The sequence below is a fragment of the Quercus robur genome, chromosome 5 (genome assembly GCF_932294415.1).
Source record: "Quercus robur chromosome 5, dhQueRobu3.1, whole genome shotgun sequence".
NCBI classification, from domain to species: Eukaryota; Viridiplantae; Streptophyta; class Magnoliopsida; order Fagales; family Fagaceae; genus Quercus; species Quercus robur.
Window position 1 is genome coordinate 58,852,456 of NC_065538.1, and position 27,348 is coordinate 58,879,803.

General features: G+C 32.7%; 1 long non-coding RNA gene across 18 annotated transcripts; it reads left to right on the forward strand.

Moving 5' to 3' along the window:
- The first annotated feature begins 2,408 nt into the window (after nucleotides 1-2,408).
- On the forward strand, nucleotides 2,409-23,093 carry LOC126726465 (uncharacterized). 18 transcript variants are annotated; one of them, XR_007655917.1, is made up of 16 exons: nucleotides 2,409-2,527; nucleotides 2,841-2,888; nucleotides 3,156-3,226; nucleotides 3,385-3,466; nucleotides 3,655-3,708; nucleotides 5,639-5,710; nucleotides 6,584-6,672; nucleotides 6,788-6,834; nucleotides 6,973-7,029; nucleotides 12,580-12,676; nucleotides 12,941-13,006; nucleotides 19,310-21,689; nucleotides 21,900-22,074; nucleotides 22,171-22,274; nucleotides 22,442-22,528; nucleotides 22,613-23,093. It is a non-coding gene; the product is annotated as an uncharacterized LOC126726465 (long non-coding RNA). The 18 variants fall into 18 exon arrangements; XR_007655928.1 differs by having other exon boundaries at nucleotides 21,966-22,074; XR_007655920.1 differs by having other exon boundaries at nucleotides 12,580-12,736; nucleotides 19,310-22,074.
- The last annotated feature ends 4,255 nt before the right edge of the window (nucleotides 23,094-27,348 follow it).

Consider the following 27,348-nt stretch of genomic DNA (forward strand, 5'->3'; position numbering starts at 1 on the left):
TTGGGAATTACCATCCGTTCCTTGTACCATAATAAGGAAAATTAGTAAAAATTCCCCAGGTTTTATAAGGAAACCTTATGAAATCATATGTAAACGAACCATCCAATAATCATGTGTAAAAATTATTAGACTTTGAAAATTAATTAGTAGGTAACTTAAGACTTAGAAAAATTTATACCAACTAGAGGATGTTTTATAGAAATGATGGCTTTCTTTTTTTCGTGAAGCTTTGTGATAGACAATTATATGCATAAAAAATATAATGAAATTCTTACTTTAACCAAACTTGATAAGCACACAATCATTATCACCCCTTTTTAGTTCATTAACTAGTCAATGAATTTTCCATCGACTCACCCTTCAACTTAGACTTAAAAAATCATCACGTTCATGAATTACATCTTAAGAAAACAAAAAAGAAAAGGGGGAGTCCTTCGAACTATCAAACTGAAACAAAACCTACTAGCAACCCAAAACTCAAATAAACCCTTAGCAACTGCCAAAGCCAAGCCCAGCAAATAGACATGTTGACTATAAACAATTGACTCTGTGAGAAATATGCTAAAGTTCCAAAGATTGGTTATCCGGTTATGTCAGATGAGCAATTAATACAGTAATCTCTTCATCAGTATCAGAGGAGATCGGTCTAACAGTAGTGAAGGGGGATTTTTTTCTTCAAAATAATACCTATTTTCAAACAATTTTATTAGTTAACACATTTCCAAAACTAATTAGGAAAATAACATCTCGAGTGCAATAGACACATTTTGGTAATTTTTTAGGTTTCGGGAGTATTTTGAATTTTTTTTAGGTTTTGAGGGTATTTTGGTCATTTTTAGGTTTCAGAGGTATTTTGGTTATTTTTTGGGTTTCATGGGTATTTTCGTCATTTTTTAAGTTTCAGGGGTATTTTGGTTATTTTATTGGTTTTGGGGTTATTTTGGTCATTTTTTGGTTTTGGGGTTATTTTGGTCATTTTATGAGTTTTGGGGGTATTTTGGTCATTTTATTGGTTTTCGGGGGTATTTTGGTAATTTTCAGGTTTCAGGGGTAGTTTGGTCATTTTTTGGGTTCCGGGGTATTTTGGTCATTATAGACTCTTTAGGGTTATTTTGGTCTTTTTTGGTTTTGGGGGGGTATTTTGGTCAATTTTTGGGTTTTTGGGGTATTTTGGTAATTTTAGGTTTCGAGGGGTATTTTGGACATTTTATAGGTTTCAGGGGTATTTTGGTAATTTTTAGGTTTTGGGGGGTATTTTGGTAATTTTTTTTGGGTTTCGGGGGTATTTTGGTCATTTTATAGGTTTTGTGGTTATTTTGGTAATTTTGAGGTTTTGGGGTATTTTGGTCATTTTTGAATATTTTACGCTCCATTTGTTTCGATGGAAAATCTTGTGTAAAGATAATTTTCCTTATTTTTCGGTGTTTGGTAGTATAAAAAAAGATGAGTCAAAGGAAAATTATCTTTGATCAACATAAAAAGTATGGTTTATTTTTAAAGATTGTTTTCCATTAATTTTTTTTTTTTTTGGAAAACAACTCTATCTCACATTAAGCTAAATAAAGGAATTAGGAGATTGTTTTTTTTTTTTAACTCATTTAAAGTTACTACAAAATGTTGAAAAATGAGATAGTTTTATAGAAAATGCTTCCTAGAAAACGAATCATTTTCTAGAAAATATCATTACTGAAACAAATAGATCGTTAGAGTACTTTGGTCATTTACACTTTAGGAGCATTTTAGTAATTTTGATAATTGGGTAATTAGGGAGTTGGGGTTTACCCATAATAATTGAGTTAGATTGGGTTTAGGTAGAAGTAATTAATTAAATGAGTTTTAATGGGTAAATGAGTTTTATATACCCAACCCAATTAAAATATTAAATTATATTTTAATATTGTTGGCCCTCGAGTCTCATCTTACATTTTTTTAGCTATTACATTATATTTTACTAATTTTTAATAAGAAATTTTATTTTATTAATTCGAAGTATTAAATTAAAATATATTAAATTAGTTTGAAGTATTAAATTAAATTAAATTTTGTTAAATTGAATTATTAAAAAATATTTTTATTAATTAATACAATTTATTTTATTAATTTGTACGGTTAAATTATATTTTATTAATTTGAAGTATTATATTCAATCTTATTAATCAAGAAAATATTAAATATTATTATTTATGAAATATTTATTTATAAAATATGTTCATAAACCTAATTGTACAAATTATATCAAAAAGTTCAAGGTATCCTAGCGGCAAGGTCACGCGCATTCCTACCATCCGACCCATAGTGAGAGCCTTTTTTTGTTTTTTGGTTTTTTGTTTTTTTTCTTATTACCAAAACTACGTCGTTTTAGGTTTGCTTTATAACCCTGCTAACCCTATTTTTCAGCATTTGTCTCTCACTTCAACACCAGCCGTTCTCTCTTTTCATCTGTCTTTTTTTTATTTTTCTCATTTTCTTTCTTTGCCCTAATTTTCTTCTCCAACAATGGGCAAAAACGTAGTCTATGATGAAGAAGGTAAGCCCTCGAAGACCCAAATTTACTCTGTCTCTCTCTATTTATTTTGATTTTTGACAAATTTAAGCCCTAGATTTTTCTGGGTTTCGCACATTGGTCCCCTTTCCCTGTTGTTTAGTTTAGCCAACCTGACCAGTTCGAATTCGAACTTGAAAAAGTGCTCTCTTCACATTGGTCCCCTTTCTATTGCAAATGTGTATGAAAATTTTGTTGTTTGCTTCCTACACGTTCAGAAATTAAAGATTGCTTTTTTATTTTATATTATTTTTACCTAAATTCTGTAATTCTTATTTTGCTTTATTAATTTTTGCAGATGGAAGCTCTTTATTCGAAGCTCTACGATAAGTACACGAAACTCAAGGTTAATGTGACCATGTGTATTTTGTTTTTAATTTTATTTTATATTTCAATGATGCTATGTTTGGTCACTCAGAAAATTTTGCGATGACGGCAAAGAATTCAAATTTTCCTTTTTTTTCCTCTCTTTATTTTTGCTTTCATAAAGTAGAAATTTTTTATTTTTTATTTTTTTCTGCTTTCAGATCCGTGCTTTTGTTTTCTTTGCTTCTAATTGTTTCCTTTTGTTTTTGTTTCATGAACAAAAATAATAATAATTGTTATTAAAAAGTTGAGCCGAGGAAGCAGATCTCATGCTCTTTGCAACTGTTGAATAAGACCGATAACTATGTGGCTTTCAAGGTACTACACTAATACTACTTCATAATTCACTTTCAAATTTCCAATTTGTTGAACACCTTTTGTGGTTTTTGAAGTGGGTTTTTTTTGTTATTTGTGTTCTGGGTTTTTGTAATATTGATTTGTGTGAAAATTTGGATATGGGTTTGTTTGATATATAGGTGAAGACTACAAATCCAAAGAAGTACTGTGTGAGGCCCAATACTGGAATTGTGATGCCCAGGTCTTCCTGTGATGTTATAGGTCTCTCTCTCTAATAAATACTTGAATTTTGTGCTTAATACATGTTATTTTTTAATTAGTTTATCCTTAGTCATAGTTTCTCTTTTATTAATTTTCAGCTTTAGAACTATTGTTGTCATACTGGAATTGTTTTAGTCATATTGTGTTTTAGTTTGATTGATTTTGTATACATGTGATTGTGCTTGTAGGTAACATCACGGGCTTATGCAGCACGACCAGAGCCTCGAGATAACTCATCCAAGGTTATTATACTCATCTTTTTCATTTTGAAATGGTTTGTATTTTCAGTAAGTGGTTGTCTGGTTGAATTTAGTGGTCTGTTTGGTGGTTGGTCATAAATTACACTAAGATTGTGTAATTATTTGTGTGGTTCACGCTTCCATTTGTTTATTTGGTACAGTTTAATAACTGACACAATGTTTGACTTTTGAAAGCTAACAAGTCAAAGTTTATTTAGGCTGGGTTTGGATCCAGCTTTTTGCGTTTGCGTTTACGTTTCTTCACCTTTTTTTTTTTTTTTTTTTTCCTGCTGCTGCGCACTCATTTAGGGAACAACGGCTACTGTTCATGTGAACAGTAGCCGCTAATTGTTGACTTCTCAGTCTTTTTATTAGTTCTGTGGGTCCCGTGAACAGTATACGGGACCCACAAATCTCACTTTTGAGTAACTTTTTCATTAAAATTGAGTCCCACAATACTATTCACACATTTAAAAATTATTTTGCTACAGTGTTTTCAGTTTTCAGTTTCAGCAAAATAAGTTCTATCCAAACAGACCCTTAATCACAATCTTGGATTTGAGGAATTTCTTTCACTAAACTGTCAATAAGTGGGAAAATTCCATCTGGAGTTGTGGACTTTGTTATTATTGAGTAGATTGATCTACAGTTAAACAAGCAATAATAGGGTCCAGTAAATTCAAGATCTATCTGATTGCTAGAGAATTGAGGGGGAAAAAAAGGAAGAAGAGATATAGAGATCCTGATCTTAGATATATGATTTTGTGGGAGCTGAGAAAACAACAAACTTTCACTAACCTGAGTTTATGAAAAAAATAATTAGTTTAGTTGAAATAAGTTTTAAAACAACAAACTAAATTAATACTAAATTTTATTTTTTTGTTGCTTTTATTAGTTTTCTCCTAAAACAAATGGAGATTGATTTTATTTCTTTTCAATTTTTTAGAGAATATTTATTAATGTACAAAATTCTTTGATATCCATCACCTTGTCATTTATAAGATATTCTTTAACCATGAACATTGGTCTTGTTTAGCTTATACCTGATAATTTCTATCTAGTGGACTGTTTCTTTGGACATCTTTCATATGCATGTTCTCTCTTTAGTTATGCATACATCTAAACACAAACACATACATTTTTCTTTAATCTCTAGCTTTGGGCTTTCTGGTATTGACTTCATCCTCAAGGAAAACAAAATAATTTTTCTGGTCAATTTTTTTAGGCTTTTATGGGACTTGTGTTAATGCTTTATCAATAAATTTAATATATATATATATATATATTTCATAATTATGATTAATACATATTAAAAGTGATTCCTAGAAACCCATGTTTCAAGAAGTTTGAGGTATCCTAGTGGCAAGGACACACGCATTCCCACCATTTGGCCTAGGTTCGACCCATAGTGAGAGCGTTATTTTTCAGCATTTGTCTCTCACTTTAACAGCAGCCATTCTCCCCTTTCCCTCTCCACTCATTTTCCTTCTAACCAAACACCCTTTCTTCTCATTTCTCTCTCTCTCCTTTGGACTATAATTCTTTATCTCACTGGTAAATCAATCATCTTTCTAATCTTTTCTTTTCGTTTCTTTTTCCCATTTTCAAGATTTCATTTTTACCCTTTATTTCACTTTGGGTTTTCCACTTGTCTACGATTTCAAACACTGTATTGAATTGAAATTTCAACTCTACCATCACTTTGTTAGATCTCCATGTTCACACTGTGAATTCGTTTGCATTTTCCTTTTTTTTTTTGGGGGGGGGGGTTTCAAGCCATTGATTATGCTTAATTTGGATCAATATCACTGTCTTTAACTTCAAAATCAAAATTTTGATCAGACCCATTAACCATTAGTGGTTTGATTAGTTTCTTTTTATGATTGGTGGTGTTCTTGGTTTTTATAATTTGAATTTTTGTTATTCGTTTCAGTCGAGGAGAATTCAATGAGTTTCGGTCTCTGATGATAATTCTTCTCGCTCTCCATCTGATTCTACTCATAAGGTAATTTCCAATGCACCCCATCTCCCTCTATAACCCTTGTTTTATTTTTTATTTTTTGCATTATAAAGTTTTCAATTTTGTTCCTATTCTTTGTATTTAGGATTCATTGTATTTTTTAGTTTTTCCCAGCAACCCAATATAGCTTTTTAGGCTTGGAATCGATGAGGAAGTGTCATTTGGTGATGGGTTTTTGATTTTTTCTTCTAGGGTGTGGCGGTGGTGAGTGCTGTCTGTAAAGCTTTGAGCTTGAGTTGTGAGGCTTATAAATAGGGTGTGTTAATTTGGTCTGGTGAAAGATGGGATAAGTGGCCTTTTGGAGTTTCATTATTGTGGCCGTTGTTGTTGGAGTTTAAAAGTTACTTACACATGGTTTGCGTGGAGTTAAAAGGAGCTAATCAAAATGTAGGCATGGATTATATGCTACTGTTATTGGTAGACTGAGCGAAATTAGAGCATAAGCATATCCAATGAGCCAATGGAGAAGGTGACTTAAGAAAATTACTAAATTTGTTAAATTTCGTTGCTTTGAAGAACATATTAATATTTTATCCCTTCTCATGTGTGTGGATATGTCCATGTAGGTTATTTCTTTCTTTTTTTAATCCATGAGAAAGGAGAGATGATATGTTTGGGAATTAGAGAATTTCGCTGTTGTCTTCTTTGAATTAGAAAGTTCAGCATGTAACTGTTTTTTAACAGTGTTTCTTTTATATAATAATTGAAAAAACTCTTTTAGCTTGTAGTACTCATAGTGGATTTTTTTCCCCTGAAAGAAAAGGGGGTGGGGGAAACTTTAAGATCAAAAGTGATTTTTGATAGTGCTGGAATTATATCTGATTGATGATGAATTGACACTGTTCCCTTCTCTAATAGCTCTTACAGCTTGATAACTTGAAATACAATAGGAGAAATTAGGAACAATGCTGGACAAGATGACTTGCATTCAGAATATGGTTACCAAAGTAAGTTCGGCTCTGCAAATTGATGAAGATATGCTTCAAGTTCTTCAGGTTGCTGCATCACTTGCTATGTCAGATCTTGCTACTGTGGTTGTCACAGAATTTACTTCTCTTGCAGGAATAATGGCCCGCCATTATGCTATTAGAGATGGCTATCCAGAGCAGGTTCATCTTACTTTTAATTGTTATTTCTTCTTTTCAGGTTTCATATATGTATTTTTTTCCTTCTTTTTTTTGTTAGGAATTTATGTACAATTCCCTCACATGTGCTACTTAATATAATATACTCTGTTTTTTTTTCAGTTTCTGTGCTTTGTGTGTTGCAGGTTTCACAATAGAAGCTAGCAAAAATTCGAAAAGGTTTGCTTTTTTCTTTTTGTCAAATTCTTTGTTCCTTAAACCATAAGCCATTTAATTGATGAATAGCTATTGTTAAAGCCCATGGGATATAGATATGATAGTCAATACTCACACGTGTGATGATCATGGACTCTCTGCTTTATTTGATGTCGCCCAAAAGGTTGTGGAAAGGAAATACAAGGAAATGGTTTTCTTTGTTAAGTGATTTTTGTTGTTTTCCTCTGCTTCCTACTTCCCAATATCAGGTGGAGGCTTACTGTTTTAGAATGCAAATCCTCTGTACCACTTTTTGTGTACCATTTTATATTCCACCAATCATTACTTACCATGTGTATGATTGCTTTTTTCATTTTAAACTTTAGTTATTTTATAAGGAAAGTAAAATGAAAATATGGCAAGTAGTGATTGATGGAACATAAAGTGGTATACAAAAAGTGGTACAGAATATTTGAACTCACTGTTTTATCCTCATTTTTCATTTCATTTTTTTTTCCCTGAAAATTTCCATTTATGCTCTGTGTGACTATGTGTGTGTGTGTTGCCTCTTACAAGCTGATTATTTCAACAATAGCGGAGGATCTGGATCCATAAAAATGACCAATATGTCACTTGGTGGATGACAAGTGAAAGTCATTTGGAATGTGTGCCATGATGCAACGTGTACAAGTGAAAGTCATTTGGAATGTGTGCCATGAACATATTTAGTGAACGGAATGCTATACAGACTTGGGGTCTTCACCTCTAGTTTGATGGACATGAATTGCAAGACATGTTGTAATTCTTGTTGTATCTATCCATCCCTAGCCAAAAGTTTCCTTTTCCTGGAAGCAGTTGGCTACCTGGAAGTGTATTTTGATTAACCTTGCAACCAATGAATTAATGATTTCTTCCTCTATATTCCATGATTTCCCACACCTTTATTTTTAAAGCCTTTTTAGATGATAAAGTCAGTGCCTCCCTTTTTGAAACTGAATATTTTTGCTTTTCACAGATAGTATCTTGGTAAATCCTCTTAGTCCTACCTTGTCTGACCGTCAACAATCTTGGTGAAATTTTGTCTTCAATAATTCAATCTTGATTGGTTTTAATATTTTTTTTTGTTATTATTATTTTTTTAGGATTTTTTGTTATTATTATTGAAGTGTGAGTATGTGATGGCTGATGGGTTTTAATGAGTATGGTTTGGTTAGTATGCGATGCATTTTATTTACTGTTATAACGTATAAATTATTGTTAAGATTTTATTTTTTAGAAGATTTAAGATTTTTTTATTATTTTTTTTAAGAAGATTCTGGTTTTTGTTAATAGTTTGATAATAAGTTATTGTACTTTAAACATTGTCTTATAGGTATCATTGTACTTCGCTGTTTTTTTTTTTTAGAAATTTTGATGGTTATTAGTTGTTGAAGGCCTAGCAAGCATAAAACAATATATGAAATATATCTAAAGTAAATATTAACTAATTGATTATCATGTCATGTTTTTTTTTGATAAGTAATTAGAATATATTAAAAAGAAGAGGGGTGTCACTTGAGTATATAGGAAGTATACATCAAGGACAAATATCAAGGACATATACAAATCAAGTGCATAAAGTACAAAAGTCCGTGAAACCATGGAGTGAAGAAAAAGAACGAAAGTCAAACACTGTAACCCAATCTAGAAGAGTCTTAAGGAAGAAGAGTTTAAGATCTGCAATTGATCTCTCTAAATCCGCAAAATGCTGGTTATTCCTCTCCCCCCAAATGCACCACATCAAACAATGGGGCACAGCCATCCAAATAGCTGAATTCTGATGCCTCCCCAATTTTCCTTGCCAACAAGCCAACAGATCCACCATTGTTTTCAGCATAACCCAATGAATGCCAAACAGAGTAAACATGATAGACCATAAATCAAAAGCAATAGAGCAATGGATGAGGAGGTGGTCAACAGATTCTCCATTTCTTTTACACATACAACACCAATCCAAAATCAACAGATTATCATGAGGAGGTGGTCAACAGATTATCATGTCATGTTCCTATGTAAGTACTTGACTTAAACCCCAACTTAGTCAAAAAACAAACATAAAAGCCCAAACTCACCGCGCTACAAACAGTACAACGTTACTAACTTTGCTCGGTGCTGGGCCTGGTTGGTCCAACTTGTTCTGGCCCAACTGCTAGAACTACAATAGATCTTTGTATTTATTAGGTTTAGGTTTGGGCCTAATCATAATAGGGAATTTAGGCTGAAGTGTAGTCTTATGGGCCCAACTAGGTTGGGCTTTGGACATGGTGAACATCATTTTTTTATTGGGTCTTTCAGTTTCCTAACCCGTAATTATTAAGTGGATATGAGCTGCATTTACTAGGGGAAAACTTTGAGGTGTTGAGGTCACTTCTGGCCCTATAGGATTTGAAAGGCTAATACAAGCTTAGGAATGTAATTGGGTGGGATCATCAAACTTCCAATTAACTTAAGAAAAAACATAGGAGAGAATTTGTTAAAGTGGAAATGACAAAAACAACTTCAGCTGTGGTTGCCTACCTGGCTTTGATCAGGTACCAGAAAAAAAACAAAAGGTAGAAAAAGGGGTCCCCAATTGCGCATTGGTGTATAGCATATGCCTTGTGGTCATCATAGATTTAGAATTAGAATGATCGATATCTTATGACTTTTGAATATATTTCAATTTGAATAGAGAAGTGATTTTCCAATTTGCATTGACTAATGACTATTGACACAACCCTTGTTTCCAGTCCACCAAGCACTATGTTTTCATTGATAAAGGAATATATGCTTATTTCTTAGGAAAATAAAAAAAATCAAAGTTTATGTTATATTTCATATTAGCTTCTAAGTTTTTAATGTTGTCAATTAAAATTTTACGCTTATATGCTCTAAAATTATCACCCGCCTAGATTGATAAAAGGTTTATCGACCCTCTTAAAGTTATGATTAGAGGAATTTAATCTTCACGCCAACAAAGTGTAGTGAATTTCAAAGTCATTTTAAAACAATCATGGCTTTAGATTCATCTCATTTGATTTATAAAATTTTTGAAGAAAATTTTAGTGAAGGCCCTTTGAAATTAAAGTTGAGAAACCTTCATTTTTGTAGTGTAAATTTAAAAGATTCAAATGTCATGAATCTCTATTAGAGTCAAGCCCATGATGTATTAAAAAAAAGAAGATGTGGATGACTAGGATGAGTTTGATATTCAAATCAAAGAACTGATTGATAGAAAATTATATAACTTTTTATTTTTTGTTGATGTACTGAAAAGAAACTTTTATTTTAAACGCATGGTTCCTTTTTTGGTCTAATTGTACCACTTGTCCATTGATTAGTGTCTCTTCCTATGTAATTCAATTTATTTAATAAAAATTTAGTAATTATTGGTATCATTATTATTATTATTATTTTTACATTCCTAGTCTTGTGTACCACAGAAAATGGGCTGTACAGTATACACTTTTGTAGTCTAGATTTCCTAAGCACTTTGTTAGCTACCTTTTGACTCTTGACAGCATCTAGTACTTGCAGAACAAAGTAATATTTCACATCGGGTAAATTCTCAACCCTTTCACCTCAAGATTAACGATGAATGCATATGCATAAAAAGGTTTTAATTGATACCATATTTCCATGAAACTTACGAAGCATCTTGTTTTGTTTTCTTTTTTATAGTATTGCATGTTAACTTGACGTAAGAATCGAATATTACAGTGTCATGCATGTTGGTGTAGGGTTCAATATAAGATGCGAAAATCAAGGTCTCCATATATAGGATAATACCGATGACCTAAAATTCAAAGATAGATATAAATGACTTGACATATTTTTTGGGGTGGGTTCGAAGGGATAACTTGAGATTCTTATTCCAAGCTATTTGGTGAAATTTCACTACAAATTGCCAATTAATGCAACTTTATTTATTTATTTTAAAAACAAATTGAACTGACTTACATGCAATTTGAAGTAAATCACTTTTTGCTTTTAAACATATGTATGTGTATCAAGTTGAGTTTCACTTCTCATGCATGTGTGATATAATATGCTTTGGCATTTTATGTTAGTGCTTACCAAAACAAAGTATTTATGCTTGTGCTTATAAAGTACATTTTATGTTGAGGAACTTAGAGAATTTTTGTTTATTTATTTGCTGAATAAGGAACTAAGAGAATTATTTTATGCATCAGAAGTTTGACTTTTATATATTTTTTCTATTTTTTTTTTTAATTCCCATTTTTTTTCTTAGTATACCAAGGGGATCTGAACTCTAAATCTCTAATCCCATGTAATAGGGCTAAATGCTATTATATCACATTACCATTAACTCGTCTACATTGTTTTAATTGGAGAGATAGGAGTAATATATTTTTATTGTATGCTCTACATGCAAATATTCAAAAGTATCCTTTTCAAGTGAGTGCACTGCTTCTTCTTTTCTCTCTTATGTTAAATCATTATCCTTTTGTGTTGCAAATTTGACCTGACAGTAACCAATATATGTGCTGTGAATATTGTAAAGTGGGTATGCCATCATTTTGCTTTGTCCTGATTTAATTTAGTAGCGGTTTTCTTTAATAAATTACACGACCTTAAGATTATCCTAGGTAGACATTTCACATTAAAATATAGATATAATGCTGGTCTAGTTGTAAACTTAGCCCCCACACAAAAAGGCCTCCATATTTCTTACTGTCTTTGCCTAATCAACTTAATCCCTTTTACTCTTTCAATGGGAAAATTAACTTTTAACACAGTTTTTAAGTACTTTATTTCCTAATTGCACATGCAAATGGCAGTCACAAGTAGGCTTAAAATAAACATAAGAGGGGAAAATTTGCAAACCAAATCTTGGAAGAGACTGTCAAATGATTTTAATGTCATTATTTTATTAAGACACGTTTACTATTTGCAAGTGATTATAAAATGAGATACAGATGAATCTCCCATAGTTGATAGTTGATAGTTCCATTCTCAAATGTACTTAGAGAAAGGCATCAACTACTTACCTGACTTGAGTTGTTCACATCTTTCTTTCCTTTTTCTTTCAGCATTTAATTTTCTTGTTATTTTTTCTTTTGGTCTGTTCTGAATTCTGATTGATAGTGGGATTTTTCTGCATGAAGATCCCTATTGATTCTCTTGGTAAGATTTATAAGGGAAGTCAGTAAAAAAAAGGAAAAAAAGAGAGGATCTTATTCACTGCCCTTTCCTTCTTTTGAAAAGTTAGTCTTACCAAGGGACCATAATAAGTGAAATACTTATACATGAAGGCCTATCAACTTGGGAGATCTCTAAAAAGACAAAAAGTCAGCCTGTCTTATTCTCTGCCTCTTAAGGCTTTGCATACTACCCGTGTGTTCCTTTGGGTATTCTAGTTCTCCATAAAATCTAATATTATTGAGACCATTTCAAACATATTGAGGTAAGTCACTAAGAATTTGCATATAGAATAAACAACCACGAAAAAGAAAAATAGAGAGAACTAGGAATAATAAATACACCCACTTAAAACTGTTGTCCTTAAACTTACTTTCCTTTCCCATGTTGCAGGTATCCTTGCAAAATCTGCGCTACTATCAAAAGATAGATGACGTATTTTTGATCCTCCTCACCGTGCTGCTGCCGATGAAGCCCAGACCTCCTAACAGTAAGGGGGTGTTTGGTGGAGGAGTTTGAGTAATGTTGTTCGGGTGTTTTTGATATACGTGTTGGTGAAAAAGTGTGGAAATGTGTGTTAGTGTGTTTAAAATGCTCTAAAAATTGCTTGAAATGGCCTACCAAACAGGCCCTAAGTTTTTAAAATTATTTTGTTTTGATTTTTGGTTTAGGGTTTCGATTTTGGGTTTAATTGGATTTTTTTTTTTGAGGGATTTGCTTCATGGGGTTTTTATATTTTGTTGTTTTCTTTCAGGAACAAAAGGGCCTCTCTCTCAATCTCACTCGGACCTCTCTTCATTACCATTTGATTTTGTTTCAGGTATCAATTCTACATTAATGTTGTGGTGGGTTGTTTTGGAGCAAGCAGGTGGCTTGCATGAAGGGAAAAGGTGGTGTATTTTATATTGGGAGTGTTGTGAATGTTGACATATTGTTGTTCAATTTGTTGTCAATTTCTCATATTTTGTCTTAAGTAAATACATATAGTATGTTGTGGTGGGTTGTTGTTTGGGAGCAAGCGGGTGGCTTGCATGGAGAGAGAAGGTGGAGTATTTTCTATTAGGAGTGTTGTTTGTTTTGTGACTTACATTTTTGAAACTCAATGTGCAATGGTGAAATCATAGTGTAGGTGCGCCTCATAACATTCTAGACTCTTGGGATGTATTATTTTGTGTATGACATTCTAGACATTTGGGAGGTAATTATTGACATGGTGTAATTAAATATATTTAGTTTCTTGGTTTAATTTGGTATTGTATTTGCTATTGCAAAATATGAATTGTGGTTCATTATAGTTGCTATAAAATAGGTATTGGAAAATATGTATTGTAGGTACATATTACAGCTGCTAAAAAAATTAATTATTTTTTTTTTTTTTATAAAAAAAATGACCTATCCCGGTGCTTTGAAAACCGTTGGAATAGGGTTTGGCATAGGGTATGGTCATATGCCCTATACTAGCGCCTTTAAATTATATTCATTCAAGACTTATACCAGCGCTTTTGAGAACGCTGGAAGAGGTATTGCCTATGCCAGCGCTTTTGAAAGCGCTAGCATAGGTTAAATTCATATTTCCATAAGGCTGTCCTGACACAAGTAAAAATGTCGGAATAGGGTCTGAAAAGTGTTGGTACAAGTCCAGCGATCCTATACCGATTGTCATTGTACGGCGGTTTGAAGCACCGGGAAAAAAAACGCTGGGCTTGGAATTTTGACCTTATTCCAGCGCAATCTGGGGCTATCCCAATGATTTTGAAAATGCTGGGATAGCCCCATTTTTTTGTAGTGTCAGGCTACATGCCCATTTCGAATTTTTCATCTCTAGCCCTCGAAACACTCCCTCATCAACTTCCTGGATCACATCCAACTCCTTTTGTTCATTGGGATCCCATTTAGATAAAGGTGAACACTCCAACAAGCCACTCTCTTCCTCCCCGTGACACAAACCACTAGGATTTGCTTCACTGTGCTTCCACTGAAGCAGAAAGTGTTCAGACCCATCTTGTGCCAGCTCATCCCCAACCTATGCTAGCTCATCCCTATCCAAATGGCTTGACGTATTGCTCCATTTTTCTCCCTTCTCACCTAATACCTCCGTGGAATTCTCTCTCCCCAAAATAGAAGATCTTCTCGCTACCCAGACCCTACAGAGGAGAAGATTGATTTTGGGTAGCACCCTGATGTTGTTGAGATGGAAAGACAACCTTCCTAGGCCCCATCAGCCTCGCCAACATCCCTACACTGAAGTCCCCATCCAATGGAGTTGATTTTTGACCCCCGTCCCCCTACAGATCACTGCCTCTCTGATCAACCCATGCTTGGAAGCCACTATCCATTGTCGCACTTACTGCTACATTGGGATTATCTCCCTCCAAGTTGATTGACGGTGAGACCATCGAGGCACCATGAACAGGGTTGGCGTTGAGGGCAGAGGGTAGAGGCATTGAGATCCAGATCTGGCACTGCTGTGCTCTCTGGCGACTTGGAATCTCCACACCAATTTTGATGATATTACCTTTTGCTTGTGGCAATTGCCCCGGGCAATTGCGAACTTAATAGATTTGCACTTGTCATCATTCCTTACAGGCTAGTAGTGGTGCATTGGCATCAAACTTCTTGTGAAGAAATCATAGTAGTGGGGCTTCACAAGTAAGCTAATAGAATCAAAAGCAAGAATGTATTTTTCACTAACAGAACAGGCAGAACCTTCAATATAAATCTTATACCTACAAAGAAAGGAAGAAACCATATTACTAATTGATAATGCACATAGTCAACAAAAAGAGATGATAAAGTGAACATGGAGTTAGAAAACAAAACAAAAAATCATAAAAATCGAAAACTAAAAACAAGCATGTCATGCGGAAAGAGATTGAATTTTTTTTGTCTTTCACCTTTAATTGCATTGGCTAGCCAAGTCTGACTGTTTGTATCCTTCTTGTGATTTTCGGATCCAATCCTGCAAACGAAGTCTATTATTGTATCAGTTGCTATATTTTTTTACATGTGACATAACAAATTTTCTCATCTTCATATGCTCATGTAGCATCCATTACTCTATCAATCACCATTAAACCCCTTATCAACCTGTTACCGGCACGCAAGAAAAGATCTAATTTTCTCTATGTAAATAGAAAAAGAGAACTCTCATCTTCTTTAAAGGGTATACTTTTAGGGTTGGATTAAGAGTTTGGCTCCCACCTACACCATAAAGTTGCTAGTAGGACTTAAAACTGACCCTGAACTCACCTTTCTTTGAGCCTTTGAACAACAAATTCTGGTTTATGAAGTTTGCATTGAATAGTTGAGGGCTCCTGTGATTTAAAAATAACTAAATACAGCTCTATGAAGAGCTTGAGGAGGCTACAAACAACTTTGACACATCTGCTTCCTTGGGTGAAGGTTCTCATTGACAGATGTATAGAGGCCGGCTAAAGTATGGTTCTATTGTAGCTTTTAGACGCCTAAAAATGAAAAGAAGCCACAACACTCGAAATTTTATGTATCATATAGAGCTGATATTAAAACTCAGGGCATCGCCATTTGGTCAGTGCTTTGGGACGCTGCTTGAGTGTTACTTGGATGATTCAAGGATCAGCAGAATTTTTTTTTCTTTGAATATGTACCAAATGGCACACCAAGGAGCTGGATCTTTGTGGGACATTTTGAACACTCTTACTTGGACACAACATATTGCTGCTGCTATAGGAGTAGCAAAGGGCATTCAATTTTTGCATACAGAGATCATGCCTGGTGTCAACAGAGACAATCATGTGAGAGAGAGGGAGTATACTCCAATACTACCTAATAAATTTCCTGTTACATGTCAACAATTCAGCCAAAGTGTAAATAAGTTTGCAGTACATGCATTAACATTGACACCTCAACAGACTTGCATGAAGAAATAAAATGACAGAGACTAATATTAATACCAAACTTGTGAATTAAGAAAATAGTGTTTGCATAAAAGAGTCTTACTCTTACATATTAGAAGAACCAAACTGTTTATACAGAAGAGACAGAAAAATAAAAACTAGCATATATAGCAAGGCTTCATTAGATGCACTTCTTCCAAAGTCGGTGTGTTCCCCATGCTTTCACATTCATTTCTTCTTCACTCAAGTCTCTCATTTCTGGAACTAAAAAACTAATGAAGGCTTCCATGGCTACAACATGCATGGCGAAAAGTAGAACTACATATTCCTTGTAGAGAAATATAGAAGGCGTTGAAAAGTAGGCCATTGAGAAAAGAGTAACATAGAAATTATCAATGTCAAAGTAGATCCTACAGAATTAGCTCTCTGAGGTAAAGGAACACAAAACCATCCTAGGGGTCCACTGATCACTGCGTATCCACCCACATAAAAAAACAAAGCCACAGAAATGACAATAGCAACATCCACTTCTAGGTACACCACATTATAATCATCAATTCGAAGTAGACCAAATATCATAAATAATGTGAAGAGCATCACAGATGCAAAAGTACGTAGCATTACCCGTCGTTTGTATCGACCAACCAAGACTCCACCCATAATCACCATAATGAAATAAGCATATGCAACTCCAATGGATAAAACAAAATCAGTAGAGGTAGACACACTAACAAAATTCAAAAAGACAAGGGAGAAGAAGTTTAGGGTAAAAACTCCAATCGATTGCATGAACATTTCCCGAACACATACAATGAATAGATATGGTACATATTGGACTCTAAAGGGATCAACTAAGGAACCATAAATTCCCTCACTCTCTTATACCAAATTGTCAAATTCAGCAACAATTAGTCTACCTCTAGTCTTTTTGAACGCATTTTTAGCTCTTTCAATGTCTTTCATCTCAATAAAATAATGTGGACTTTTAGGAGCAGTAGCAAATAGCATTAAGGATGCAAGAACTAAAGCTCTTGAAAGTCCAGAACACAACCTAAGCCCCGAATTGGACGGTGCCACTAAATAATTCATGGTTGACGCTATAGCAAATCCCAAATTGTAGGAATGGTGAAAAATGGTGGCTAGCAAGTTTGCATAATCACTTGGAGCATATTCTAAAATATATACTGGAAAAACCTGCAATAGAATGTAATAGTTTACATACATCAAACATGGAGTAGATTCATTCACAAGCATTATATATTTTAAATTTTAAATTTTGGAATAAAAATTTATACCTGTAGAATACATCCTTCCCCAGTACCACAGATAATCCGACCAATGAAGAGGATAGGTAGATTCTTAATTGTTGAGAGTACGGATTCCACCAGTACGAGTCCAAATCCAATATAGACAACCAACCATCTATCATATAACTTGGAGAAGATAAAAGAAGGTAGTATTGCTATAGTGGCAGTAAGGTAGAGTCACACAATGAAAGCGTTAATATTATTGTCATAAAATGAACAATAATTGGTTGTCTTTGTCATTAGCATTTCTCGGTAAACACCAAAATTGTTAGTGATTCGTTAACAACATTTCCTGGAACCAAAATAGCAAATATTAACGAGGGATGGTAACACTGTCCTTCCCGACTCTGAGTCAATGACTAGTAACGGAACTCCTAACTTTGGACAGAGAGTGATTGCCAACTTTAGGTGTTGATACTGACTCTGTTGACTTCACTCTTGACAGCTTGTTCTCTAAAAGAGTCACTCACAACTCTTATTGAACACTCCTAGCTATAAGGTGAGAGAGTGACTAGGCGAAAAGGTGGAGCAAGGGAGTACCTATGAACGAAGAATTAGTAACTAACCTCTTGACTAACAGCTTGCCTTCATTAGAAGGAAAGAAAGCTTATCCGCGCAATCAACGTGTATCGTTGAACTACTTGAAGAGGCTGGGCTTATCCGCGCAATGGGTTAATATTTGCTATTTTGGTTCTAGGAAATGTTGTTAACATTAGGGAATCACTAACACTTTTTGGTGTTTACTGAGAAATGCTAATGACAAAGACAACCAATTATTGTTCATTTTATGACAATAATATTAACGCTTTCATTGCGTGCCTCTACCTTGCCACCGCTGTAGCAATACTACCTTCTTGTCTCTTCTCCAAGTTATATGGTAGATGGTTGGTTGTCTATATTGGATTTGGACTCGTATTAGTGGGATCCGTACTCTCAACAATTAAGAATCTACCTATCCTCTTCATTGGTCGGATTATTTGTGGATTGGGGTAGGATGTATTCAATAGATATTAATTTTTATTTAAAATTTTAAATATATAATGCTTGTGTATGAATCTGCTCCATGTTTGATGTATGTAAACTATTACATTCTATTGTAGGTTCTTCCAGTATATATTTCAGAATTCGCTCTAAGTGATTATACAAACTTACTAGCCATCATTTTTCACAATTCCTATAATTTGGGAATTGCTATAGCGTCAACTATGAATTATTAGTGGCATCGTCCAATTCGGGGCTTAGGTTGTGTTCTAGACTTTCAGGAGCTTTAGCTCTTGCATCCTTGATGTTATTTGCTACTGCTCTTGAAAGTCTACATTATTTTATTGGGATGAAAGACATTGGAAAAGCTAAAAATGCGTTCAAAAAGACTAGAGGTAGACTAATTGTTGCTGAATTTGACAAATTGGTATTAGAGAGTGAGGGAATTTATGGTTCCTTGGTTGATCCCTTTAGAGTCCAATATCTACCATATTTATTCATTGCATGTGTTCGGGAAATGTTCATGCAATTGAATGGAGTTTTTGCCCTAAACTTCTTCTCCCCTGTCTTTTTGAATTTTGTTAGTGTGTCTATCTCTGCTTATTTTGTTTTATCCATTGGAGTTGCATATGCTTATTTCATTATGGTGATTGTGGGTGGAGTCTTGCTTGGTCGATACAAACGATTGGTAGTGCTACGTACTTTTGCATCTATGATGATTTTGACATTATTTATGATATTTGGTCTACTTTGAATGGATGATTATAATGTGGTGTACCTAGGAGTGGATGTTGCTATTGTCATTTTTGTGGCTTTGTTTTTTTATGTGGGTGGATATGTAGTGATCAGTGGACCCCTAGGATGGTTTTGTGTTCATTTACCTCGGAGAGCTAATTCTATAGGATCTACTTTGACATTGATAATTTCTGTTACTCTTGTTCTCAATGGCCTACTTTGCAGCGCCTTCCTTATGTCTCTACAAAGAATATGTAGTTCTCCTTTTCGCCATGCATGCTGTAGCCATGGAAGCCTTCATTAGTTTTTTAGTTCTAGAAACGAGAGACTTAAGTGAAGAAGAAATGAATGTGAAAGCATGGGAAACACACCGACTTTGGAAGAAGTGCATCTGATGAAGCCTTGCAATATATGCTAGTTTTTATTTTTCTGTCTCTTCTGTATAAACAGTTTGGTTCTTCTAATATGTAAGAGTAAGACTCTCTTTTATGTAAACATTATTTTCTTAATTCACAAGTTTGGTATTAAAAAAACAGTATTTTCTTAATTCACAAGTTCGTGTTACAAGATGAATGAGCCCAAAAACACGGAAAAAATCTTTTATCAGGAAAAATACATGATTGTTGGACGATATGGCACAAGTTGGAGACCATAAATTTAGGAAACAACAATTTCACCGACAACATTCCAACATCCATTGGACCGTTGACTCTTCTCAAGTCTTTGCACCTACACAACAACAAACTCTCAAACAAATTGCCATCATCTTTGAAAAATTGTATAGAATTGGTTATTATTGATCTTAGTGAAAATGAGTTTGTTGGATCCATCCCTTCATGGATATGACATAGGCTTTTAAGCTTGACGACTCTCAACCTTTGCTCAAATAATTTTCATGGTCACATTCTGAAAGGACTTTGTGCTATAACTTCAGATTTTTGACCTTTACCATAAAAAATTATTTGGAAGCATACCAAGATGCGTTAAAAATTTTAGTGCCATGGCCACAAAAAGTAATTCATATCTCAATATGGATTTTTACCCCCCAATTTATTCGTATGGTGAATCTTTCCCTCTTGAAAATGCATTGCTTGTGATAAAGGGAAAAATTCTTGAGTGTAGTACCATTCTTCAACTAGTAAAAAGTATTGACTTTTCCAAGAACAGCTTATCAGGAGAGATTCTAGAAGAAGTGACCAATCTCTAAGAATTACAGTCATTGAATTTGTCATATAATCTCTAGATTGGAAGTATTCCTGTGAATATAGGTACTATGGGTTCATTGGAATCTATTGATTTCTCTATGAACCAACTTATAGGTCAAATTCCCTCAAGCATGTCAAGTTTGACATTTTAAAATCATTCGAACTTGTCAAACAACAATTTGATTGGGAAAATCCCTTTAGGCACCCTGTTACAGAGTTTTGAGGCATCCAGTTTTATTGGAAACAAACTCTGTGGACCACCACTTACTGATAATTGTACTACAAATGGTGTAAAACCCAACAATGAAAACATAGGGAGTAAAGGTACTCTTGGACTTGAAGTGGATTGGTTCTATGTGAGCATTGCAATTGGCTTTGTGGTTGGTTTTTTGGGTGTATGCTGTCCTTTACTATTGAACAAGCAATGGAGAATTATCTACTTTCAATTCCTAGATCACATGGGGGATAGTTTTAGGGGTGTTGTTTCATTGTTAGTAAATGTTGTAAGATTCTTCATATTTTAGTGCAAATGTCATGTGATAATGTTAATCAATGTTTTGATGGTGTCTGTAACATGTGTTAGTTAATACACTCCACTAGCATATATGAATATGGTATTTCTTCCTATGGACAACAAAGGCAATCCAATTCGTAGTTTCATTTAATCCCTGTAGATTAATATTGTAAAATCAAACTTTAGTTTGTACAAGCAATGGATTCAATAAAAGTAGTATACCATACCTACTTATCAAAAAACAAAAGTAGTATGCTATACCTTGAAATTACTCCTAGGCTTTGTTTCTGTTACTTTAAACAAATGTTTATCTTGAGTTTCAGCAGTGCTTTTGTTGAGTTCATGGGTTTAACACATTTTTGGAAACTTAATTGGGATTGGCCATATGCAAGTTTAACACATTTTTGGTTCCCTATTTAGGTGGACAATTTCTCAAACATCATATTGAAAATGAACATGAAATTTGCAACTTGCAAGTCAAGCTGAATAGTGTCTAGTGGAATACTTTCTCGCAATTTCAAGAAAGATTGTAGTACATGAAACATTATTTGTGAGCAAACCATCAATAGCTGGTTTTGGCTAAAAACCTGATTATCCATACGCATATGTTGTTGCCTGCTATTAAACATGTAAAGGTTCTTTTGAACACAATTCTTCCTTATTGCTTCATCATATCTGTATCTTTCATAATTGTTGTGTTTCTCTTGGTATAGTTTTCTTTGTAATACCCTACAATTCCAACCCATGCAAAGGTGCTCCAATCTAACTTGCAATGAGAAAGAAAAATGTGCCCTTCTAAGTTTCAAAGTTCTTACAAGTCCTTTAAATAGGCTCTTGTCTTTGTCTGTTCAAGATTGCTGAAGAGGGATTGGAATCTGAGTGACACGTAAGTGGAAATCGAGTTGAGCTCCACCTATAAATTAATATTCTGCTGATGAATGATGAATATAGATTGCCGTTATGTTGAAAGATTAATCCTTTTTTAGTGGAGCTAAAACTACTAAATAAATTGAGTTAATTATTTTATTGGTGAGGGCATTCCAAGCTATTTTGGTTACTCTGGAGAGAATTAGACATCTTGACCTCTCCTTTGCAGGATTTGGAGTATTCATTTCTCAGGAGCATAGAACTCTATCACAACTTTACTTTCTTAATCCTACAGGAAAATGATCTTTATTTGGATGGTCTGGTATTGGTTTATTGTCTTTCTTACCTGCATTATTTTTATCAATCGGTGTCAACTGTCATAGGGAAAAAGAAAAAGGCTTCAGGTAATTTGTGGTTCTCTTGTCTCACTTTCTTGTATGATTTGCAGTCCAGATTATCTTATATGGCAGCTAAACTTTATTATTTAAAATTTCAATTAGGATGCGCTGAGACAAGGGCTAATTAAAACTTAAAGTGGACTGGGCATTGTTAGGAAGTCAATTCAACTGTATGGTCCTTTTCAACTCGAGCTTATATCAATGCTGTAAGATCATATTCTAATTACAGATCAAAAGACTCTTTTTCCTTCCAATTTTCTCCAGAAACATGAGCATTTTTGTTTTATTAGCTGAATGGGAACAGAATATAATTGAAGCTTTGTTTTCACTTAATTTTATTACCATAATCACTCATAGAAATGACGTCTTATAGGTCTAAAGAATGCAACAAAACATTTCATCTCATTTCAGCTTCGTCTTGAAATAATTTTAAACATGTCGTCGTGGCACTTATTACTAGGTATGTGTGATTATACATGAATGTAGACATGTCTGATTCTTGCTAGCCTAGTAATAATTATTTCCTTATTGCCTTGCTGAGCAGATGAAAGGATTAGAGGATTCAGAAATTACACAAGGATTAGAGGATTAAGAAATTACACAACGATTAAAGGGCCTACCTTTTCTCATTGCTGCCTAATCACACATTCTTTGCTAAAAATGTACCCTTCTCTCCAAGCCAAGGATGACATGTGGAATCAAATCAGAATATGGTGTTATCAAAAAAAAAAAAAAATATATATATATATATATATTTTGCCGCACCTTTCTTCTTCTGTTTTTCTGTGTTTTGGGATCAACTTATATTCTATAGGCCAATTAGCTTCCCACATCTATCTGGTATACAATCCAGATTGTAAATATCCTGCATTATTAGTTATCCTTTTATCATTTTCTGTCTTTGTTAAAATTATGTGGCTGTTATAGACCTTTCTTCTCGGATTTATGGATATTTTGCCAATATTCTGGTAAATATTTGGAATTTATAAAATTAAATGTGATTGATAATGAATCTTAAATTAACTTTTTTAATTTTTATGGGTTATATCTTGCATATACTAGTTGGACTTTAGATGGTTTTGATGTGGGTTGTGCCATCATATGCCAGATGACATAGTAGGCCGGACAACAAATGAGTTTAGCATGAAACCAACATGACTAATCTGTTAATCCAATTCATATTTCAATTATTTTACTTTTCTTAATTGAATTACAGATAAGATTTATGAGGGAGCTTGGTTGGTGGGTCACCATCGAACTAAAAGATTTATTTTGATACTTAAACTTTGTATTCAAGGCATCAACACCCTATACAGGCACTACAGAACATTGTAGCAAATCACATGCACGTTCCAAAAAAGAAGCCAAATATTGTTATGTTTATTCTTTATTTTTTTATGTAGTGTTTTTTTTTTTTTTTAAACAAATTCACCAAATTCTAAAATTTTATTTTTCTAATGTTTATACATAATAATTATTTTATCAATTCTCAACGAGTTCAAATTACAAAGAGTTCTTTTAAACAAAACAATTAAAATAATTATTAAATTTTGTGTGTGTATGTTTTCTTGATATAATATCTATATTATAATTATTCAAATAATTGAAATAAGATATAAAAAAATTGTTGTTTCTTCAAGTTATTCTTATTATTATTATGTTTATGAACCAAGGTTGAGTAGAATAGAAAGAACCAAGTGACAACACCTATTGGCAAAATTGGTAGTTAATCTTCTAACCAAGCTCACCATAGTCCCTTTAAAGATTTTGTTATAAACTCTATCCTTATGTTTTCTCTTCACTTGACAATATTCACCAAATTATACTCTCCAAAAGAGAAAAAAGAGAAATAACCAAAGGTGAATTATGTGAAAACAATGGGTGTTAAAAAGGTGATTTTTTTTTAATATATATATATATATATATATTATTTTTATTGTTTTGTATTAAAATATGAGATTAAAAGAATTTTTAAAATATGACTAACGATAGGAATCTCCAATTATATCAAATAGAAGAGAACGTAAAATTTATTTTTGCATGATACTTTTGAAGTTGCTGCAAGTCAGGCTTCATGAAACCCAAAAAATTTAGTATTACGTACATTGGATAGTAAAATACTAATGATAAAACAAAATATGGCAACACTCCAATTGTCTAGAAAATAATAATAAATTCAAGATCAAGCAAATAAAAAACGTTTCACAGAACATATATAATCTTTCATCATTATTTCAGAATGTAAATTGACCTTATTTCTAAGGCTAAACTAAATGAACTATAGACTGTATAGTCATGTTGGGTCCAAATTTTTCAAAGAGTGTTATGCCATTATGTCCCATCTTCTTTTTATTTATTTATTTTTTCAATACAATCTACGTACTAGAAATAATCCACCAAAGACCTTTTTCAATTGCCAATTATTTTAGACCATAATTGCGTGAAAAAAAAGTTATCAAAATTATTTTCAAAAAATATTGGTATTTTTTTTACTGGGGTCACTATTTTGTGGAAGGCTATTTATAGCGAGTTATGCATGCATAAAATGTTACAATGTTATCTTCTTTTTTTGTTTAGGGTAGTATTAAATATTTTTCTACAAAAAAGGTTTTAAAATATCAGCAACAAACTATTATTTTTTTTTGGTTATATCGACAACAATAAAAATAAAAATTACGATAAACATAACAATATCTGTAAGAACATGGACGACCAAAAAAAAAAAAAAATAGATATAATATTTGTATAATTTTTTTGTTGCAAAGCTTATTCCAACTAAACTTGATGAAAATAACATAATAATTGGTATCTATAAAGATAATAAACAGAAACTTGTTGAATCCGTTGGAATTTGGAAAAATTATAATGCTTACTAAAGAATCAATATGATAATTATTATTTATATTTTGATATTTTCTGGATATGACAAATTTAATTTGCAATAGTATTTTATAGGGTCTTGTATAGACTACTGATACCTATTGTTTCATTAGGAAATAGTATAACTATTTCATTAGTAATAGCATAGTATAAATCATTCTGTTATCATTTCTATCTACTTTTGATGCAGCAAGAATTTTTGGTTGTTTATTTATATAAAACTTATTATTTACTATGACTACTAATCTGGTCAATTGTCTCTCTCTCTCTCTCTCTCTTTCCTCATTCCAATAGTTATTTATGCATTAGTTTTCATGATTTATTCCACTACATCAAGGATAGACAATCAAAAGTCTATCTAGTTTGTTTCCAGGACAACATGTTTGTAACTTCAAATTGAAAATCTGGTAACATCCCCAAGGGGTTGTCATCTACTAAATATCCATCAATTTGGCTAAGACATTATCTTTTTGTTATCTGGCCTCTTTTGTATTGCCTTATTGGTAAGGAGGGAGACTGAATAATAAAAAAGTGCATATTTTTCTTTTTTATTTCTTTTTGAAGCATTTAAATTCGTATTACGAACAATAAATCAATTAACATTCAAAACTTTTAACTTTTTGGAAAGTTTATTATCTGTCATGATCTCTCTCTCTCTCTCTCATATATATATATATATATATATAAAATTTCATTCTTAGAAATACAAAATAAAATACTATAAACGATAGAATAGATAATTCTATGTACAAACACAATTAATAATTTTACCTTAATGATCAAATTCCATACATGTGTTTTTCTCCCCCCCCCCCCCCCCCAAAAAAAAATTTGCATACATGTATAATTACAGAGCCCTCACAAAATAATAAATACATGAAAATTATTATGATATTTCTACTTTATATGAAGTTCTATTTCCAATGTTCTAATAGGTAAATTACTACTTTAATTATCTATTACTAAAAGTTTGAAAAAAATTGAAAAGAAATTAAATTTCATTACATTTTTTAAATTATTCATTTGTCTATCATAATTTTGTAATTTTGATAAAATCAACAATCTTACAATATAGGCTTATGTCATATAACCTAAGGTAAATTTTTAATATTATTTTTTGTTATTTATTTTATTGTTTGTTTTAACTGATATTTGAGACTATATTTTTTCTGAAGGGGAGTTTTTTTTTTTTTTTTTTTTTTTTTTTTTTTTTTTTTTATAATATAAATTTTAACTAATCTGTGTATATATATTAAAGTTGAATATCTATATAAAAAAAATTGGGTTTGATTTTTTTAGAAAATATTTTTCATATTGATTAAAAATACTCTTTCTATTGCCGGAATCCCCTTTACGAAATTGAGGTTTCTACAAAAAAATAGAAGAAAAAACCTAAAGGTTTAAAGCCTGAATTGAATACACACAAGGAATTAATAGATACTGTTTGGATAAAAGCATATATGCGGCAACATAGCAAACTATATATCAAAAGGACTCTAGCTATGCACGTGTCTTATGGTTTCCATGAATAATATTGGTGATGACCAAGCATACTACTGGATGTTTTTCCGGATCATCCAGCGCAAAGAACTTGGCCTACCTACACCCTAAACACACATACATTCCGATACAAAAACTTGAGCTTCCAGGCCCCCAAGGGTCCATGTAAACGTAATCTATTTATTTATTTAATTTCTGACTTGATAATCCATTTATTAATTGTCAGAAATTTTGGTTATATTTGCAACCAGAATAACGTAAGCCTGATGCTCTTACAAATTCAGATCACTGACAAACAAATTAATCGATACGTGGCTGAATAAAGTTCCCATTTTAAACGTTTGTATTTGCATGTAGTAATTTACTGCAACATGCATGTCATTGGGGACTGCAACGTATCAGCTCAATAAGCTGCCGACTTCAGTATGATCACCATGCAGTAATAGTGTTATGCAAAGGGGCTCTGATCTCATTGGAGATTTTACGGAAGACTAGGAAAAATATGAGTAAAGTAATTTGAATTGAAAATAAAATGCTGACTACTGATCAGCCTGTTTGATGAGATAAAGAATCAAGCTATGCAAATGCATTTGGTAGGACATTGTCACACAGTCCTTTTCTTCTTCTTTTTTTTTTTTTTTTAAAATTTTTTTTAAAATTTTTAATTTTTTTTAAATTTTAATTTTTTAGAGAGGAAGCTTCAAACTTTTCATTAAGAATGCACTAAATTAGCAATGCAAGCATTTTCAACATTAGGAGGAACACATTCCATTCAAATAGTGTAATCGAAAATACAATCTACAATTAATGACTTAACTTTTAGTGAAAAATATGTCAACTTGAGCGAAATGCTCGATTGATGCTTGACTACCTCTGAGCGTAAGAGAGGATTGTCATTTT